The 21,579-nt window shown below is 45.4% G+C and overlaps 1 protein-coding gene across 2 annotated transcripts in view; it reads right to left on the reverse strand.

Annotated features, from left to right (window-relative positions):
- Nucleotides 1-11,644, reverse strand: part of SERTAD2 (SERTA domain containing 2) — an 85,114-nt gene extending 73,470 nt beyond the window's left edge. For both annotated transcript variants that reach the window (XM_061989190.1, XM_061989187.1), the window contains exon 1: nucleotides 11,167-11,644. The gene's annotated coding sequence lies outside the window, so the exon portion shown is untranslated. The remainder of the gene's footprint in view (nucleotides 1-11,166) is intronic.
- Nucleotides 11,645-21,579: the final 9,935 nt, after the last annotated feature.

Raw genomic sequence — 21,579 nt, forward strand, 5'->3', positions numbered from 1 at the left:
TGTTATGTATTAGAAAAGATCATAAACAGATAATACCTCAGGCATAGGTAAGAAAAGATGGAAGTTATGTATCCAAATCTTTTTTACATGCAAGCACACACCCAGAAATAAGCCAGAAATGCTAATTGTGTTTATTACACTGTAGTATAAATAGCAATCACGGAGCTAAAGAAAGTAGCAAAGCATCCCTGTCCTGAAGGGTCTTCTCCAGGCTATTGCATATCAGAGGAAAGACAAAAGCATAGGCTTGACACATTGTAAAAGAAAGGCTCTACCTAGATACAAAGTCCAGCACTGAGCCTTAATACACAGCAGTATTCCACTCTCCAGGGCAAGAGTGGCTTTCTATGACACTGTTTCACATCTCAGCTCCACCTCCCAAAAGCACACTGGGAAGGAGCAGAGAGAGTATCTCTCAGGCAGAGTCAGGCTTCAGTGGTGCAGGGGTGTTTCACAGTCCCTCCCTGCATCACAACAGCTCTGGAGGAAAGGGGCACGCCATTCTCACCTGAGAACAGGAACTCTGATGCAGAAAGTCTACAGACCCCATCAGCCATCTCCTTCTTCCCCAAAGCCAAAGTACACTTAGGGAATAGAACAGTATTTTGCACCCCTGAGCTTACCATGCTTCTATCTAGAGTCAGCTAATATGAGATGTTAAGAAAAAGGGCTGCATCTTAAACTCACCCACCACAAAGAAGCAGAAAGGAGGTTCCTCCACCTATGCACTGAAACAGGAATTTGTTCTTCAGAAAGCCAAAGTTCCTTGCCTCATACACAAGGCACTAGCAGCAGTGGCCAGAAGTCTGTATCCTCCATGCAGCAGAGCAGAACTTAGCTCCCTCAGGTAAGGCAGATGAATTACTTCCTCCCTGCCATTCTCACCCCACCCCAAGTTGGCTGAGGTCTTGCAGGAGCAGTGCCCTAAACATCCAGACTACCCTGTGTGAGATGGAGAGATGACTCTTGGCTCCTTCAGCAGAAACAAGCCTACCTTGCAGAACAGACACTGGTTAAAATGCAGAGCAGGAACGGTGAGTAGAGAGGCTCTTCCTGCTCACACATGCACTCCTGAGGGAGAGAGAGACACCGGTCCCAGCTCCAAGAATTGATGCAAACATCAGCTCATTAAATGCCCAAAATGTCCTGAGAGCAGGCAGCATATCCTGAGCTCCTCTCTACCTCATCTCCAACTATCCTTCAAAACAAGGAAGCAGCAAAGACTTGTCCAATCCTCCGGGCACTCATTTAGCGAGTTTCAAGAGGGCCTCAAGGAGCTTCCTTCAGCAGAACAACCAGTTTCTACATTTAGGGTTGAAGTGCATATTTAGGTGGTCAATGCTGCACAAGGAGGACATTTCCAGTTGTGCTCAGCAACAGAGAAAGATTACAAAAGATTTGTTAAAGCTGAGTAACAAGATGAAAGGGCCTTTCTTTCCTCTGTCCATTCTGACAGCACATTAAACATCATTTTATAAAAAGATTGGCAATAAAATTCTTTCTTGATATCACAGGAACAGTTGAGACTAAGTTAGTTGATGCAGGGCCTTGGTCTTCTTGCGGATCAAGTGAAGGACAGAATACATACAAGGTAATCAATCTGCATGAACGACATTTGACACATTTGAAAATTAGACTTTTTCCTTGTGCATCCAATACTATTAAATTTTGTCTTGTCCTGTGCAAAGCATATAAGGATAGAACAAAAAGAAGGTCTTCTCCCATGTTAGATGTTACATTGGCAGTGCTAGACACCTTGCTGCTCATCTTCCTACATGTGGGTATGTTCCACGAGTACCCCACTTTTCCCATGCACATCGGGTCAGAATGTTACTGCCACTTCCCAGTTCTTGGGCCACTGAGGAGGCACCACAAACAAAAGCAAACAACATGCAACTGCTCTGTTTGTGTGTCCTGGGGACTGGCTCTGCACACTGGTGCCTCAAGAACAAGAATATTGCAAAAGCATTATGTTTCCAGTGGCAAGATGGATGGGAAAAATGCCAGCCACTAGCTGTAACCCCTTTTGTTATGCCAATTGCTGTCTGCTATGAGGATGGATGTTAGATACCTCCTTATAAAAGAGCTCTGCATCTCATCCTTCCAGATGGAGGAGGAATGATTCATACACATATAAGCAATGCTAGAATGACAGCTGAAGAGAAAACATTTTCTTTCTGTTTTCTGTTTTGTGTTGCAGACATGCTCAGGGACCTTAATTGCAGCAAAAATTGAACTCAAGATGATGACACTTTGTGCCCCAAGGAACGTATGTGCAAAACCCTAGTGCTACTTTTCACTGGCCTTGTCAAGCCCCATGTTGCATGCACACACTTCATGTGCCTCATTCCCCTGCTTTCTCATTTTCACAGCATTTCTCTGCACAGAACATGACAGAATAACTCCACTTACACAGCCGACATATCGCACAATGACAAATACAGGGGAAAGCATCCAAAAGACAGATCAGGTGTTGGGAGCTCTAAACTGACCAAGGACTGACTTGTAACACAGAAGCAAAGCAAAGGATCTCTTTTCTTTCCAGACACACCAGGGACCAAAATGCACACATTTACTAGGCCTAGATGGCTGATAAATGCAGGACAGACAGACAGACAGCTCAGCAGTCTGAGCATTTGTGCCCATTTCTTTCATGGAGACCACTGCACATCTCCTCCTCCTCACCTCACCTGCACAGCACCTTTGCCACATACTTGCACTCTTCTCAAGGGCCTTGCATCCTGTGAATCTCATTCTGTTTCTCAGTGCTAAAATTCCTACCTATTTACTTTCCTCTGGCCTCTCTCAGATTTGTGAAGTCCTTGGAGCAGAGATTATCCTTAAGCACTTGGAAAGTACCTGGAATATCCCCAGTCCTGCTGCAAGTAAATAAACAAACAGCAATGCATAAGCATGCAGAATGTATATTAAGCCAAGCACATAGCAGTCATCTCTAACAACAAAAGCAAATGCAGTAGCTTCTTCCTACAGGCAGTGATAGAAAATCTACACTTTCAAGCGTATCCACTGACCAGGAAAACCTTCACATTTGCTTTCCTTGCCACCTGCTTCCCTCCTTCCTCCATCACATTATCCATTTCTGAAATTCATGCCCCACTTTTTATTATAAATTATTCTAATCAGTTTTGTGGCATGGCAGAAATCCAGCATAACCTTCAGAAATACACACACACACAGATTATATAGCTTTTTCCTTTTATAGGAGTCTTTCACAACAGCCTGGTGCAGAGGCTGGGAAGATGTGGCAACCTTTCTTAGCAGCACATCCATGGTGGTGACCCCTTCCCTAAAGGGTCATAGATGCATTCATCTACACTACTTAATCTCTTTGCAAAAGAAGGATTTTTCCTTGTCATTAAAGCCAGGAAAAAGTGTTCAAGTGGGAATTTTTCCTCTGCTGTTTTTCAGGTTGAAGAAGGGTGACTGGTGGTTGGAAAAGGGATCAGAAAGAACATCTACAGTTCAGTGCAGACCTTCTTTCCCATCCTACCCAGTTCTGAATGGAAAGATGTAAGACAGGCTGGGTAATTGCTCCAGCTCCTTTAGAATCAGGGTTCAAACAGGGGGGAAAAAAAAGAAAGGAAAAAGAAAAAACAAAACAAAACCATAGAAAAGCCCCAGAGATAACAAGAATTCTTAACTTTTCTTGGGTAAGGAGCACAAGCTACTTTTGTAGCTCTTGAAAGAGCGCAGTTTGTTCACTCGTGCTGCAACAGCCCCAAAAGATATCTGGATCTGTGACTTTCCCATAAAACTAATAAGGAGGTCTGAACCACACTGGAGAGAGAGAAGTAAAAAAACACAACAACAGCCATTTAAACACAGAGCACTACCATCTTGCTAAATAACATGTTAAGGATTCATCTGCAAGTCTGTCTCAGCCAATGAGGGACATAAATCAGGAAGATACAGTAATACTCACTAGCATGCAATTAGTCACTGCTGTAAGCACTTTAACTCTGGATTTCTTGGATTACAACATTTCAAACACTGTTGTTTTATAGGAGAATATGATAGCTGTCCAAGCACCATAATCAAATTATGCTACCAGGACACTGGGGCAATGGGTTTTCACAGCTTTTATTCTGAACAAGGGAAGACTATCTCATTTTGAACATGGAAGAGGGGAGAATAGAAGACTACATCTGAGATATTAATTTTTTCCCCCTCTTTTGACTGTCCAAGGTAGGAATGCCACAAAAGTCTGCCAAGCTGAAAAAACAGAACCCGCCTTTCCCTAGAATTTGCACTGAAATATCTGAAAAGAGAGAATAAATTAAAAATACTCCAAAGGACAGTCAAAACAGCCTCCTTGAATGCTGGCAGGATGCTCTACTCCTGAGCATTTTCCCAATGCATATCTGGCTGCTATCTCTTTCACTTAATGAGGCAATAATTATCACCACCACCAAGCCTAGAGACTTCAGTTGTGTTCAGAAACTTTACTATCAGATACGTTCCCTCTCATAGAAAAGAGGGACAGTCACCTTCCAAAACCTTTAAATTAGCAGGTTCAGCAAAAGATTGGTCTGTTCCTTTAAAAAGGTTTCATAGTTTAAAAGTTCTCTTAAAAAGGCTGCATCTTTTACCTTTACATTAACATAGAAAACCTATCTTATTTCATACCTGAGTTGTCACATTGCATCACAAACCAGGTATTAGCTTTTTTTTCACTTCACAAATTTTGGGGGGATTTTTATTTTTTAAGAGTATTCTGGTACCTTGAACACATACATGCATACATACTTTATGAGGTGTGGTACTCAAAAGGCCCCGATTCTGACCTTAATTTCATTGGTGACAATCAAATATTCCAGCACAGAATGAGGGGAAACACACTAAGTCTTAAAAACATCCCTGCAATGCAGTCTGAGAGGTCACTAGTAGCTATGAACATATCAAAGATGAGAAAATAACAAAACAGAGAATACAGTCAAATAAACAGAACTCCCTCCAAAAATAGGACTAAGCTCTACAAAGCATAAAAGCAGCAAAAAACCCTGCAGTACAGGGCAGATGTCTGAAGCTGGTGACACCTGAGTATTATTCGTGGCTGTGATCTTGACTCCTCCTGGATGACTGCACCAACTTCTGTCACACCTTCAACTGGCTCTCCCCTCACATTTTCCTTTTGGACTACAGGTCAGTGGTGGTGAACCTTTTGCTTGTCAAGGGCAGAGGACACTAAATATTGTTGGCATCCCACACCTCAACGTGTGCCTTAGCACTGCATGACAACAGCACAGTCACACTCCATGCCAAACTCAAGAAGCGTGGGCCACCAAAACCAGGAGCTGGATGCCAGTCCCCCAGATTTCACATTCCCACTGGAAGCTTTTTAAGGAAGGATCAGTTGCTATTTATTTGTATCCTGCGTAGGGCAATGTTATTCAGAGTTGTTAATGTGACTCTACAAGTAAGCAGTAACACTGGTAGTTGATTAAGACTAGAAAGAACAACAACAAATGAAGGAAAAAATGGCTGGAAAGAAGCTAAGAGAATAAAAAACATTGACAGAAAATGAATTCAATGGGAGAGAAAGAAGAAAAGTAGGTGACGAAAAGACATTTAGAAGAAAGGAAACAAAAGCAAGATAACCAAAAGTTAAAAAAAGTATCCACAAGAACATCTGACTTCAATAAAAACAGGGTGCATTTTTTTTCTCTTTTTAAAATAAGTATGTTGAATTTGGATAATTAAACAAAGCAAATACATACAGATTTCTAAATTTCAAAGAGGAAAAATACAAGCTCTCAACACATTTGTACTCAGAACTAATGCTTTAACCATATTAGTAACAGCTTATGAAAGACAGAAAAGTGAATACAATTCCTTCTCTTATCTAGAAGCTACTTCTTCAGAGTCACCAGCACTACTGCAATTTTGAAGTTATGAAAGATTTGTACCTTCTTATTTCTTGGGACCTTCCACTCTATTTCACACAGTAGGAGCTAAAAAGGTTTTATTCAGGTTCAGCTGAGATCTCTTCATCCCCGGTTTGCTGGTTTTGGTTTGTTGGGTTTTTTTCTTTTCTGTGTTTCTAAACTGTCCTTAACCAGCCACTCATGGCAATGTCAGAGATATAAAGTACTGTGGGATTGCTACAACTACAGGCAAATATTTTAGAGAATCAGGAATTTACTTGCATACTACATTACTCCAAGCTCCCTGTCCTTCCTGTGATTTCACCTGTTTATAATCATTAGAAAGTGGAGTGGCATTCCTAAGCTGTAGTTGAGCACTAAAAGCACCATGCTGGCCCTCACTGGCTCTATTTAATTAGAGATTAGCAGAAACAATAAAGCATAGAGAGAATTATAAACATAATGTTACCAGTTTCCCAGTAAACAGGTTTCGGTTACCAAAGAGATAAGAGGAAAGCTGCCTATTTTATCTGTGCAGCCTGACAGACAAGTTTACATTCACTGGAACCACACCTCCATCAGAATTCCCTCTGAAATGTCAACACGAACCATATTATTAATTTTCCAAGTTGATGACCTTTACTGTTGTCTGCATCATAAATCCTGCTTTTTGGACTGTTTCTATTCATACAAGAACACGCTCCACACACCTCATGATATCTGAACTCTGTATATATGCTGCTCACGTGATCAAACAGATGCTTGCTGTAGCATCCCTGAATGAGCTGCTGAGTTGGAATCTTCCTAGTTCCATGAAGTTCAACAGATTACCATCAGTTATGTTACCTACCATAAACCAGCCAGGTTTTCCAGGTTTGCACCAAGCTCTGAGTGTATATTAGCTTGAATAAAATGTTTCAGAGGCTTTTATCAAGGGCCATAGCATACAGACACTTTAAAACTGTTTTAGAACTTCAGTTTCTTTTCAATCAGGAAGACGAAAAAAGCCCCATGAAGCTCTTGGATTAGAAGACAGCCGTTCTCACTTCTTGTTCCTCCCAATTACAACGTTCTACATGGATCATCAGAACTTAATGCCTCAAACATGTTAGACAGTGTTCAACACAAAGCTGTTGATCTGTCATTTCTCTCTAGGCGCTTAACGTGATGAATGAGCTGGTTACCTGTCTTTCTGGTATAAAGGCAGGAGAAGCTTTGAGACAAAGAAATAAAGGCCAATGCATATTACAGATCTTACAGTGATTAATATCAGCTCTCCTGACTCACATCTCTGAAAATAGCTAAGGTCACTATTTTGCTTTTACTTTTACCGTGGATTTCAGTATATCTCATCAGAACCCTCCAAACACTTGAGATAATTTAATTTAAAAGGAGAAACAGGAATTTCAGGAGCACAGAGCATTTGAGCTCTCAACAACAAACAATGCCAACACCAGTACATCATAAGAAAAATAAGTGACCTTCACTCTTGCCTCTGCTGACAAACAGACACACTTGAAGCCTCTCGCAGGCTCAGGATGTTAGTGTGATTTCTGGAAGACAATCTAATAAATAAAGATTTTTAAAGAGTTTCAAAAAAATATCAGACTACTTATTGTCTGCACTGAAAAACCTGCCTTTCCAAATCAACTAATGGTTTGGCAAGCCTACATGGAAGGCAGACAAACAAACAGCATCTTTTCCTTTTAACATGGAATCTGCAATATGAAAAAGAAATCAGCATTTTATTGATTTCCATAATACCATCTCTACAGCTTAACAAACTCAGTCAGCTGCTAATGCTAATTCACTGATGCTATGGAGCCTTCTCATATAATTATACACCCTCCACTTCGCTGAGCCCCAGGGCACTGTTTCTAACTTTCCAGAGGACCACTGCACCAAAAGTAGAAACAAAAAAACCTTTCTCTTTCATTACCCAAAGCAAACTGCAAACCAAATTTTCCCTATTTAAATGGAAAATTAGAGAAACTTACTTTTTAAGACAGGGAATAATCTGCCAGACTGCATATATTTTCAGATTTGATACTGTGACAATTTCTCACTTAAGCTCTTCTCCCCAACTCTTTTTTTCTTCCTGAGAGTACACAACAATGGAACATATGAATATTGCAAATATTACAATTTCGAGAGAGAGAGAGATTCTAAAGTCTTCCTCAGCTCAGAAATGTTTCAAGGGGGCAATTCAGAATCAGAAGTAGAGACATTTATGAATATCACTATAATTAACGTTACAAAAGATGTAAAATGTTACTATTGCTATTGACAATATTTTATATGTGAATGTATATTTAAAAGATATTTTTAATAACTTTTTATCTAAAAAAATATCTGTAACAATTTCTAAACCAAATTAAAGGAAGATACCTGCTTTGGCTCCAAAATCCAAAACATTCTAAATAATTAATGAACTAAACTCTGACATTTTTCTCTGTTTCTCCAATAAATTCAGCAGTCCACAACCAAGCAGAGGGCTCCAGTATACTTCAGTGAGAGTTTTGCTCAATTAGGGACTGCAGAATTTGGCCCAATTAATCTAGTACTGTCTATCTGGAAAGAATGTGGTGGAACTCTGCAGTGTAAACACTCTCCCTGAATGTCTGTACATAGTCCCCTTTCCTGCTCCCCTCGTTTACCCTGCCTTGATATTTTGGATCCAACTGTACTGTAGTCACCATCTCCACCGAGATTCAATGTTCTGTTTGAGCTAAAATAGCTTCATTTTGCTATGCTTTCCCACGCATACATTAATGTGGAAACGGTTAATCTATTTTCTCAGAGAAGGGTGAAATGTGTGGATTTTTGTTCAACAAACAAACAAGTCGACAGTATCAATACAGAGTTGGAGAGCCTCTAAAAACAATCTACTTTGCATAATTAATGTTAATTACAATAACATCTCAATCAGTGACACAAAAGCTTAGCAATGAACAGAGTCATACAAGGAAGTGAAAACATGAAACAAACATGAAAGAACTGTCTTGTTCTGAAAGAGTATCAAGCAAACTTTCAAGAGATTTATAAATAAGAACATAAAGGCAGAAGACAGTTCTGCTTTGTTAGACATATTTTCTTTACAGGCTGCTTAGTACGGAGCTTTCTTCTGAGACTGTAATAAGACAGCGGATCTGAGCTGTGGACACATCAGATAATATTATCTTCCTACAACATCACATCCAAGCCATTATCAACTGAAAGAAAAACAAGTGAGGGCCTGATCCTGCTGCCAGTGATTTCAATAGGAAACGTTTAAACAATGCGATGGAAATGTTGGAGCGGGTCTGGAGAAGGTAAGGAGGAAAAAACCCAACCCCAGCTAGAAACCCGGCATAGGTATGGATTCCCTCAGGCATAGAGGAATTTCAGGACAAGATAATGAATCTTTCAATAGTCTTTTTCCTCCTTTCCATAGCAACAAGGGAAAGCTAAACATACAGAAAACTTACCTGTCTGCTTCACTAGTAGCACAGAAGTCCTAAACAGGATTTTTTTGGTAGTCACTTAACAGAGCAGCTTTACATTTAATCTTCAGAAGTTTTCTTCATGACCCAAGAAAAAATAATTATCCAATATATTCTTATTTCAAGGAAAGGGTAAAAAAAAAAGAGTTACAAAAAAATAAGCACCACTCTACCTCAGCCAGATTGGTACTGTATTACACAAGTAGTCATACAAGCATCGCAGGGAGTACTTGCGCAGTGAAGTGTCACTCAGTGTGAGTAAGGGTGGCGTAATTGGGTCTGATGAGAGAAGGAATCAGAGCTCGTCACGTCACTACTACAGGGGCCTTTCTGAAAACATCGGTTTCTCCATTACTTTTCACATTAGTGCAAATCCACTATGTTAAAATTAATGAAGTTACACAGGTGCTAAACTAGTGCCACAGGAGAAGCAGGCCCACTTCATAATGATTTAAGAGACCACAGGTCAAGGCAATACATATCCCATAAAGTCAAAATAAGACATTTGGGAAGTTTTTGAGTTTCAAAGGGCAAGTTACTCCTTGGAAAAAAGATTGATTTTTCTATTATGAATCTCAGGGCTCATTGTTTTTTGTTTCCCTTCTTTTCTTTACAGAAGCAAGACAAGTTCCCCTAGAAATTTGTTGATCTTGAGCGTACTTGTGACTACATTGCAGCAGTCACTGACTAAAGCCATACTATACTACTACTTATTTATAAGAGTGTTTGCCTCAAAATAAAGAGACTTCATGTGGACGATTCTCAGAATGATTCTGGCCTTTCCTCTTAAAAGATCGGTGGATTTATTTTTCAGATGTCTGAGAAGGATGATTATGGAGCAATGTGAGGTTTGGTAAACCTTCAGTTCAGCAACTAGTTTCCATATAATATAAATCACAAAGATCGAGCAATTAATAAGTAAACCCAGCAGAAGTACTAAGCTTAAAACTCCCTTTGTATGGAAACACTGCTGTACTTGCTGGGGTTTTCCATGTATCTGTTTTATTTTAGGTACTCCGAACATACTGCACATGAGAACATACACTACATTCACGTTTCTAAAAATACATGAAAGGAGGAAAAAAAAATCAATACCAATGAAATACATAACCATTTTACATTAACCGTTCTCAGTATCAATCCAAGCCACCAAAACTCCTCACTGCGGACCACAGCTTCACCCTACGATACACACATTTTCCTGCCCTGCCAAGTCAAACCCAGGTAATAGTGAAACATCCAGGCATGACAGGGTGGGGAGGAGGATAGTGTACCTGGAAATGAAATAAAAAAACGTGTGCTTCCCAAGAAGGGCAGTGGCTGGATCTGTCTGGAGGAGTCCGGCCTTCTGCTTGACACGAGTGTCTTTCGGAAGCCCCTTGCCCCTCACGTCAACCTTTGTCACAGCCTCAACCGCGGTCTCAACCAGTGGGGGGTGGGGGTAAGAGTAAAATTACAATCAAATGTGTCATCGGCAGCATGACATGCATTTGGAGTTGGCAACGACGCCGTGGGTTGGTTTTAATTTTTTTCACCCTTCTTCAGCAGTCCGAGGGGGAAGGAAAGTATCTCTCCGGCCGGTGCCAGGCTGCGCTGTGAGGCGAATGCCCCCAACTTTCAAACAGTTGGCAGCAGCGGAGGCACCCGGCCCGCCGCTGCCGCGCTCCACCGCCCGCCCCGCCGCCTCCCCGGACAACCGCGGGCTGCCCCAGCCCGCCTCCCCCCGCCAACACACTCACACCCCCCGACCCCGGCAGGCAGAAAAGAGCGAGCCCGGGAAGGCCATGCCCGGCACTCACCCGCTCCGGGGGGCTCCGCGGCGAGGACCGTTGAGGACCGTTGAGGAAGGCGCTGAGGGGAGCGAGGGGCGGCCAAACGGGGGGCACGGGGGAAAGGGGGGGAGGGGGCGTGAAGAGGCAATGGGGAGGAGGGAGGGGACACGCGGGTGAAGAATTTAAACCGGAGGGGAGAATTAATGTAAAATGAGCGTGCGGCGAGGCGCCGGGCTGCGCGACAGGAGGCGGCGGCCAGGCGCTGAGGCGGCTGTGCTCTATCCCATGCCGCTGCGGTGGCCCCGGGCGGCGGCGGCAGCCGAGCTGGGGGGGAAGTTGGGGCCGCAGCCGGCGGGGAGGATGTGACACCGTGACAAGTACGGCCCGCCAGCCATGTACCGGCAGAGAAGGCGGGGGAGGCGGCCGCCCGCGCGTGAGGGGCCGGGGCAGCCCAGGCAGCGCCGCCCGCCCGCACACGGCATTTAACGGCGCTGACGGGCCGCGCCGTGACTCACACACGGGAGTTAGTCACAGGGCGGGACCGGGGAAGGGAGGGGGAGAAGCCGCCCCGCACCGCCCCCCGGGCGCCCCGCCAGCCTACGGGGCGCCACGGCCCAGTGGATTGGCGCGGCGGAGGGCCAATGGGCGCGCGGATCCGCCGCCAGCGCTGGAGCTGCCCCTTCGGCCCAATGAGTCTTCTGAGGACACTGCCGCGAAGTGTTGGGGAGGGCCGGAGGGACCCCCGCGGGGCGGGAGTTGCGCTCTGGCCTGTCGCCGCCGCCAACCACCACTGACAGTGGGGTTGATGGGCAGCTCGGCCCGGCCCAATCAAAAGCATGCGAAGGAAGGGGATGGGGGAGAAGCGCCTTCTCCCGCCTCCTCCCCGGGAGATGGTCACGCAGAGAGGGGGAGGGTGAGGGAGGGAGCTTGACTAGAGCCGGAGGAGTGGCCCAGCACGGCACGGCCCGACCCGGCGTGAGGGGCGCGGGCGTCCAGCCGGCCCTGAGGGCGGCGCGCGGGGGCGCCGAGCCGGCACCGGTGTGAGGGCGTAGGCGGGAGTTACCTCAGCGAGCAGCTGGGATGGGCATCGAGCCGGCCGAGGCGGGGGTTTACCTCAGAGAGCGGCGGGGGCGGCCATCGAGCTGGCCGAAGCGGGAGTTACCTCAGCTAGAGGGGGGCACCGGGCTGTTCGAAGGGGGGGGAGGTTACCTCAGCGACAGAGAGGGGCACCGACCTGGCCGAGGCAGGTGTTGTCTCAGAGAGGGGGGATACCGAGCGGTCCGAAGCGGGTGTTACCTCAGCAGCGGGGGCATGGAGACGGGGGTTATCTCAGCGAGCGGAGGGGGCAGCCACCGAGCTGGCTGAGGCGGGAGTTACCTCAGCGGGAAAAAGGACACCGAGCTGCCCAAGGTTGGGGTTTACCTCAGTGAGAAGGGGGCACGCAGCTGGCCGAGGCGGGAGTCATGAACTCAGTGAGAAAGGGGCACTGAGCTGGCTGAGGCGCGGGTTACCTTTGAGAGGGGGGACACCGGGTTGGCGGAGGCGTGGGTTGCCTCAGCGGCGGGGGCACCGTGTCAGGGATTACCTCAGCAAGAGGCGGGGGCGGCCATCGAGGTGGTAGAGGCGGGAATTAGCAGAAAGGGGGCACCGAGCTGGCCAAAGTTGGGGTTTACCTCAGTGAGAAGAGGGCACCGAGCTGGCTGAGGGGGGCGTTACCTCAGAGAGGGGAGGCACCGAGCTGGCCGAGGCGTGGGTTGCCTCAGCGGCGGGGGCACCGAGTTGGGGGGTTACCTCAGCAAGAGGTGGGGGCGGCCATCGAGCTGGCTGAGGCGGGAGTTACCTCAACCAAAGTGAGGGGGGCACCGAGCTGACGGAGGCGGGAGTTTGCTAGCGGGGGACACCGAGCTGGCCAAGGCGGGAGGGATTACCACAGAGAGGGAAGCGGAGAGCTGGCCGAGGCAGGAGTCACCTCAGCGAGCGGCGGAGGGGGGGCATTGAGCGGGGAGAGGTGGGGGGAGTCAAGGCGGGAGTTACCTCAGTGAGAGAGGGGTATTGTGCCCACAGAGGCAGGGGTTACCTCAGCGGCGGGGGCACCGAGGTGGGAGTTATCTCAGCAGGGGAGAGGGAGGGCACCGCGCTGGCCGAGGCGCCGGTTGCCTCAGCGAAGTGAGGGGGCCACCGAGCTGGCCGAGGCGGTGGTTGCCTCAGTGAAGGGGGGGGGGGGGAGGGTACCGAGCTATCTGAGGCGGGAGTCACCTCAGTGAAGGGAGGTGGGCACTGAGCTGGCCGAGGTGGTGGTTGCCTCAGCGAAGGGGGGGGAGGGTACCGAACTATCTGAGGCGGGAGTCACCTCAGTGAAAGGGAGGTGGGCATTGAGCTGGCCGAGGCGGTGGTTGCCTCAGCGAAGGCGGGGGAGGGTACCGAACTATCTGAGGCGGGAGTCACCTCAGTGAAAGGGAGGTGGGCATTGAGCTGGCCGAGGCGGTGGTTGCCTCAGCGAAGGCGGGGGAGGGTACCGAACTATCTGAGGCGGGAGTCACCTCAGTGAAAGGGAGGTGGGCATTGAGCTGGCCGAGGCGGTGGTTGCCTCAGCGAAGGCGGGGGGGGGGGGGGGGGGGGGGGGCACCGAATTCTCTGAGGCAGGAATTACTCTAGTGAAGTGGGGGAGGGCACCGAGCTGTCTGAGGCGGTCGTTGCCTCAGCGAAGGCGGGAGGGGGGGTCACCAAGCTCTCTGAGGCGGGAGTTACTCTGGTGAAGTGGGGGAGGGCACTGAGCTGTCTGAGGCGGTGGTTGCGTCAGTGAAGGGGGGCGGCGGGGGCACCGAGCTCTCTGAGGCGGTGGATGCCTCGGCGAAGGCTGGGAGGGGAGGCACAGCAAGCTCTCTGAGGCGGGAGTTAGCGAGCGAGGCAGGGTCGGGCGGGGCGAGGACAGTGGGCCTGGCGTCTCTGAGACCCCTGGGAGTGGAAGGGCTCGCCCTGGGGCTGCCAGTGGAGCGGGGCCGATGACTGGGAGATGTCCGGGGCGGAGAGGTTCTCGCCCCAGGGCACCGCGGCACAGCCAAGGTCGTTTCCAGTGGGAGGAAGGAGATCAGAGCTGAGGCCTGCTCCAGGGGAAGCCGGGGCGGCCCCACTGGCACCGGGCGGGGAAGGGCTGGCCGGGTGGGAGGTGAAAGGCTGGGCTGACTGCAGCCAGCTGGAAACCTCGGCTTCCTTCAGCCCCAAAGAACCCCAGCATTTGGAAGTGGGAAGTTGGGGTTTTCCTGTGTGTGACAGGCATCACAGCTCGAGGTCTGAGTATTTCCACCTCCCTTCCTCCCCTTTTCCTTTTTTTTTTTTAAAAAAAACAGTTGTCAGTGTTTAGAGAGCACATCTCTGGTTCAGAAGTGATGTCAAAATTTGACCAGATGAATGAAAAAACAAATAGCACTGGCAGCTGTGTTACAAAGCACAATTCCTCTTGTGCTGCTGAGGGAATTGACAGATAGGAGCAGTATCAGTGGTGTAAAAAAGCAACGCTATTTTCACAAATGATTAATATTGGAGGAATTTATTTTGGGTAGAGTGAGGAAGTAATGCTTGCTAGGAGTTTCCAACAAATACTGGAGCCTTACCAAAAATGTAATCCCGATGAAGGAAACTAGATACTCAAAGTGTGTTTCACTCTTCATCTTTAAATACAAGCACTTCAACCAGGACCTGATTTTTTTCAGTAAAAGCATAAAATAGCTGATAGGCTTCTGTAAGATAATGAGGTGACACTAGCAGAATAAGGGACTACATTGGCGTTTTCTCAGGCTGCAGAAATACAGTTTTGTTTGCTTTAAAGACCTATTCCCTGGACAGAATGCTATAAGTAGAGATTTTTAAATTATTATTATTTTGGCATCCACAGTAATTGAAGAGCTAAAAAAACCTGTAACCTGCTGTAATTTGTTCTTGGTTGGTTTGTTTTGTTTTTTTTCTTTAGAAATAGTAGGATTCATCAGGTTTTTCCTGCTTGCTTTTGTTGAGATCAAGGGAGCCGGAGTAAAGGTTTCACAGTTACTCATTTGAAGCAGGAATGCTAAATCGGGCATCAAAAAGTAGCCTTCAGAATTCTCCCTTAGCTTCTAAGGCATCATCCTGTCATCTGTCCCATAGTCCATAGTGTCTATAAATAGTGCATAGTGCAAGAAAACCAGGTACTCAAATTGCTCTGATTTGAAAAGGACAAAAATAAGACCAGTAACACCATCATGTCAGGAAAAAGGGGGAAAGAAAAAACCCAAACTGGTGGCATACAGACTTAGTAGGATTTGAGTGAGATTTTTTTTGTTGTTCATCAAAGAAAGAAGTGGGGTCTTACACCTTCCTAAACATCTATCACTGGCACATGGTGAATTTTAACAATTTGTGTATAGTATTTTCATTTAGAGTTTTACCCCCAAACACTATGAAGGGTACCTAACTTAATGTCTTTGAGGTTTCTCCCAACACAACCTTCATCATACTGAGAGACCAGGCAGTTTCTTACCTGCAGAATTCCATGGCCAATGGCACTGTTCTGTTCATCGGCCATAAACCTTTCAATTCTAGGGTAATATTGGGAAAATGTTGAGTAACTACCCCATTTTCCCTGTTTCTTCAGTTTGCTTTCAAAGCATCTGAAGGCCCTAAAGGTGGTGTGTTCCTAAAACTTTGAGGATTTGTTGACTAATATTTCCTGATGGAAAATGCTGAGTTTTGCTATTGCAAATACTCTTGCTTTAACTGCTCTTAAACTGAATCCACCCTATTGTGCTTTATTGCAGTTTATTTTATGCATGCTACATTTTCCTCCTCTTCTGACTGACTGTCTGTTTAAAATTAAAATTTATGAAGAAGAACATGCATTTTGTTTGGCACAGACCTGTTTCCATTGAAACCCAAGACGGTTACCTTGGCGTAAGGGATTCATTTCAGGAATAAGGCAGGATTTTTGTAAGTGATCCCAGTATTTGAATTGATAGCAAAAGCAGAGGATTTAAGGTCTACCATTTTTCCCCCCGTACCACAGCAAGAGGTTAAAATACTTGCAAGATTCTGCAGCCTTCAGTATTGCTCATGTGCTGAGTCGTGCCTAGCGACTTCTGAACACTGCTCAGATTCTGTGCAATTTGCTAAATGAAGAGAGTATTATCACTCAGTGATAGAGTGGCATATATATATATATATTTCTACACACACGTACACACCTTCCTTGAAGCGAAAGGGGTAGAAATTTCAGAGTAGCTTGTCTTTTTGTAGCTGTGTCTTCTTTAACAGCAATATTCTAACGGAATTGAAACAGATATTGAGCTCATGAATTCGGGCACGATTGCTTCTGGAGGGTGAAAGTCTATAAGCAATCATCCTGCTCTGCTGTTACAACCTAGCACGGGGGCATTATGTGCACCCGCTCCCAGGGCAGCAACTGAGGTAATATTTCATATCATCTTGGTGCTGCAGCTTTCCCAATATACAGAGGTTTTTCTTCAGGGCCAGCACTGGCAAGGAAGCAATTATAGGCATATCTCAGCTTTTACTTTTAAAATCTTAACTTCACAGCTACAGAGAAAAGTTTGAAAACATGCTGCCGAAGGTGATTTTTGTTGGGGTGATTTATTTGAGGTTTTATAAGGTCAGTTATTTAGGGTCAGTCATTTTAGTGTGTGTTTGCTTCAGCTGAACTGAGCCAAACTACTCTTCAGTTAGACTGGGTTTGGAAATTACAGCGTTTTTACAAAGCTGCTCACAATTAAACAAATGCCTCTTGAACAAGCTCAGTAGGGATAGTTGTCTCTGGCTTGAAAATTTGGTAGATTACCCTTCGTAATTTGTGTGCAGTGCAAAACTCTGGAGGAAGGTCTAGTGCCTTAGGCTTGTCTCTGGCCTTACTTGAAGGTTTCCACAGCTGCTGCATCTGTTGGGTTTGAGTGGGAAGGATTTAATAGCAGGAGTGCTACAGGGGTGGCTTCTGTGAGAACCTGCTAGAAGCTTCTTCCATGTCCAATGGAGCCGATGTCAGCTGGCTCTGTAACAGACTGGCCTCTGGCCAAGGCTGAAGCCATCAGCAATGGTGGTGGTGCTTCTGATAATATATGTAAGAATGGAAGCAGAGATTCCCCTGAACCCTTTAGGACAGCCCATAATGAGGCAGGCTGCGCCCCTGCAGCCATGGAGGACCACAATGGTGCAGAGATCCACCTGCAGCCTGGGGAGGACCCTATGCTGAAGCTGGTGGATGCCCAAAGGAGATTGTGACCCTCTGGGAAGCCTGTGCTGGAGCAGGCTCCCAGCTGGGCTTGTAACCCTATGGGGGACCCATGCTGGAGCTGTCTGTTCCTGAAGGACTGCAGCCCATGGAAGAGACCTATGGTGGAGCAGTTCGTGAAGAACTGTAGCCTGTGCTGAGGACTCATGTTCGAGCAGTTTGTGGAGGACTGTCTCTTGTGTGAAGGACCCCACTTTGGAGCAGGGGAGGAGTGTGAGGAGGAAGGAGCAGCAGAGACAACATGTGATGAACTGACAGCAACCTCCATGCCCCTGTGCTGCTTGTCAGAAGAACTGGTGAGTAAAGCTAAGCCTGGGAAGAAGGGAGGGGTGGGAGAGGAATGTGTTTTTAAGATTTTATTTTATTCTTCTTTATCCTACTCTGATTTTGATTGGTAATAAATTAATTTCCCCAAGTCAAGTCTGTTTTGCCCGAGATGATAATTGGCAAGCGATCTCCCTGTCCTTCTCTCAACCCATGAGCCTTTAGTTATATTTTCTTTCCCCTATTCAGTTGAAGAGTGGCTTTAGTGGGCACCTGGGGTCCAGCCAGGGTCAACCCACAATGGTGCTGCAGAAGTCATTAGAAAGAAACAAACCACAAAGCCCGAAGTAAAAGTCAGTTAGGCAACCAAGTTTGCTTGAGGTTCACAGTGTGCCTGTATTCAGAGTAGGTTCCAGGAGCTCTCTTGTCAACGGGAAGTAATTCTCCTAAATCTGAGGTTTCAAAGCCCAAATCAGATCAGGGTCTGGCAAGAAGGGCCTGGTCCCTTCATGCTTGCATCTACGCGTCTTGAGCAATCAGAAGTCTTTGATCCCCATGCAGGTGCCCTGATGACAGAAGGTGTGTAATATGTTCAAGGGAACAGTGGCTAAAAATATTTCTTCTTTTGAACGTAACTGAGATGATTTGGTTGATATTTTCACACAAAGACTCCAGAACCTGACTTTTTTTTACTGCACTATGGCTGTTTACAGAGGTTGTTTAGTTAGTTATTGACCTCGGGGAATACCTTTAAAACCTGCAAATATTCACTTAGATGTGAATAAAAAGCGGTGAATTTCCTTCAGCTGTGTTTGCTTTTTGAAAACATTCCAGTCAATTAGATTAGCTGCTAGAAACCTTCATGGAAAGAATTTGAAGCCCCCTTTAGAGGGTATTCAATGGAAAGCAAAATTTTATCTCAAAAACACAGTTCTCTTACTGGGTGTTAATTTATGTTCCTAGACTCGGGGAATGCAAACTAGTATTATGAGTGTGATTTTTTTCAGGTCATGTATTTCTCCTGTTTATCCCACCTCATCTCTTTTTCTGCTGTACTGCTTCTTAGCCGTCTGGTACAACAGGGATGGAAAATGTAAGTTTTTATTTGTTCACTTCATAACTTCTGCATTTCCCTCTAAACAGAGGGCTCCTTTCTCCAGCAACAGTGAAAGTCCATCACTATCACAAAGCAAACTTGGGGCCCTGGAATATAAAACCACTCCCTGCAATATTTAAATTCCTTTGAAAACCATCCACTGCCATATGTCTGTAAACACTGTCCAGCTGCAACGAGCTTATAGATTCTTGGAGACCATCTGAATTTAGCGAAGAAGTAAGAGTACCATGTGCTGAAATACAGTAAGCTGCCATTTTATACATTTTGCTTTGATTTTCAGATACATTTTATTCTTTCTCTGTTGGTGACTGTTAGGTAGAACTTGGAACAAAGGCACACCAGTGCAATCTACTTGCTTGTCTTAAATAATGTTTATCTTTCTAAATAGACATTTGAAAATTATCAGGTTTGTTACAGGACATGCAGCATAATTGTGTGATTTAAAAGACAGAGATTTAAGTTTAATGTCATTACTACCATTACATAGGCTAATGTGTGTGCTCCAGCAGTTTAGCATCATATTCCTAATCCCTTAGCAAATGACTGAGAGGGAAGAACCAGAGCTCCTGTTGCAAAAGAACAGACCTGTCTTTCCCCAAATGAAAAAGAAAAAAAAGACAGTGTAATGGTTTTTATTCCCTAAAGCACATCATTTACACGTGTGCTCGTCAGCTGCTCCCACATCTTATGCCATCTTGCTTCTGTTAAGCACTTTTGACTGTCCAGTGTCACTGTATCCCCACACAACACCATCACACACCAACATTTCATGTCATTTTAAAACTCCAATGACTTCACTAATATTGTGTAAGTACATCTGCTCAAACAGCTTTATTGCCTGGTTTATTTCTGTTCTAATTCATGAGTATATAACATGCTGAGTTGCTTGTATTATTCCATTGCCAGAAACCACGTGACATTTATGATATTAAAATACAATAACTGAACACTTCACTTTGAAGTCCACAGTCTGACCCACAGCTTAAATGTATTATGGGTTCCCCCCCCCTTTATTGCAGAAACTAGCAGAAATTTTATGGAGGCCTCTTAAGTACTTATGGATATTTGTTTGCAAACTTCTGCAGCCAAGTGTGCTAGAAGTGTTAAGATTACACTTGTAATTAGTTGTCATCTGACTGCAGCCTCCTCGGACAGAGGCTGAATGGTTTTTCCTGCTTAGGAATGGAGTGGCAGAACTGGAAAACTGACAAAAATACAATAAATAATAGCAATGAACCAAACACAATTCCTCTGACAAATGCCCAGTGTTAAGTACTCATAGCAGGGATGTTTTTGTGTGGTCTGTGAAACAAGATTTAGTTATAGGGAATACTTGGTGACAAAATGTTACAAAAGTTTGAAAGAACTAAGCTACATGCTGACGAGCATGCTGTATTCAAGAGTAAATGATATCCTATGAGGTATTTGTCCAGCCTGAGTTGCAAGTCCCTCAAAATCACGATTTTATTGTAGGAGAACTATCAGACATTTATTGTGAGCCACGACAACCAATTCCTCACTCATCAGAGCTGGCAGAAAGTTGGGTATAAATGAAAGGATCCATTTTAGTCATATGTCAATCAGGTAAAACACTGTTACATTTTAATTATGTGACAAAAAGGTCAAGGCTGGATCCATATTGGTGGAAGAATAATTTGCTTTTATGGTTTATGAACATGCCTCTCCAAAATGGCAGAACCAAGAACTGGAGAATAAACCAAATTTTTCCTGTGTAGGCTGTCAGTTCTGATCCACTTTTAAAACAGCCTTTCAAAGTCATATTGAAATTTTACTGGATTATTTTGCGTTTCAACGGTGACTGTGCAGTTCTCAAGGCAGGACTGAAGCATCTCCAAGGTGAGAAGGATGCAAAAAACAAGTTTCCTGTCTGTCAGTTGTGGCACAGCATTCAGTGCGCTGAGGGGGATGTCTACGTGCAGGAGGCAATCCAGGAGGAACCTGTACACACTGGCCTGCCTCTGAAGAAGGATCTGTAGGCTCTCAGCTCTGCAGAGGAGTGGTGTGAGGAAGGAAGACAATGGGTTGTGTGGCTTTTCAGTATCACACCATGCACCCTCCAGCATGGTCAGAGGAGAAGGAATGCTTTCCCTGTGCCAGGACACTTCCCATCCCCTTTCTATCAACTTGTTTTTAACTGATGGCAACCTGCTCAGCTTAGTAGGGACAGTAAACACGACTCTGTGAGGCCTCTAAAGGAGCTGCATAGTGAGAAAAAGAATTTCCTTTCTCTTGCTGATAGGACCAGGTCATGATACAATTCCCAGTGAGAAGTCTTTAGCGAATGCCTCCTGCCCATCGAGGTTGATCAGAAAGTTGCAAGGGAATGAGCTTGCCAAGAGAAGGTGACGTGCTCTTGTTTTGAGGCCAAACACTAAACAACATCCCCAAGTTCAAATATAGCTCCTGAATCACCTGTATCCTTCTTCAATAAACTAGTTTCTAAAAGAAAAAAAAATTAAAAAGCACGATACATTAGTTTCGCATCTATCTGTTTGCAGTTGGGTATTCAATTCCTCTCCAAAGAGAAAGACCCAGGCTTCATTATTTATTTGCCTCCAACTCCCTGAGGGGGAGGTGGCTGAGGTTAGTGCTGTACATCCCTCCTCAGCAGTGGGAGAGGCTGCCTCCCCAGAGCCTGCAAGTCCAGATAGATAAGCATGGAGCAGAGTGCCACACAAAACCAGAACAGTAAATTGATTTACTTAAAGGTAGGACTCATCTCTCCTGAGGAGACACCCCAACCCCTTGATTGCTTTATCTCTGTGGG

This window comes from Colius striatus, chromosome 2, assembly GCF_028858725.1.
Source record: "Colius striatus isolate bColStr4 chromosome 2, bColStr4.1.hap1, whole genome shotgun sequence".
In the NCBI taxonomy this organism is placed as follows: domain Eukaryota; kingdom Metazoa; phylum Chordata; class Aves; order Coliiformes; family Coliidae; genus Colius; species Colius striatus.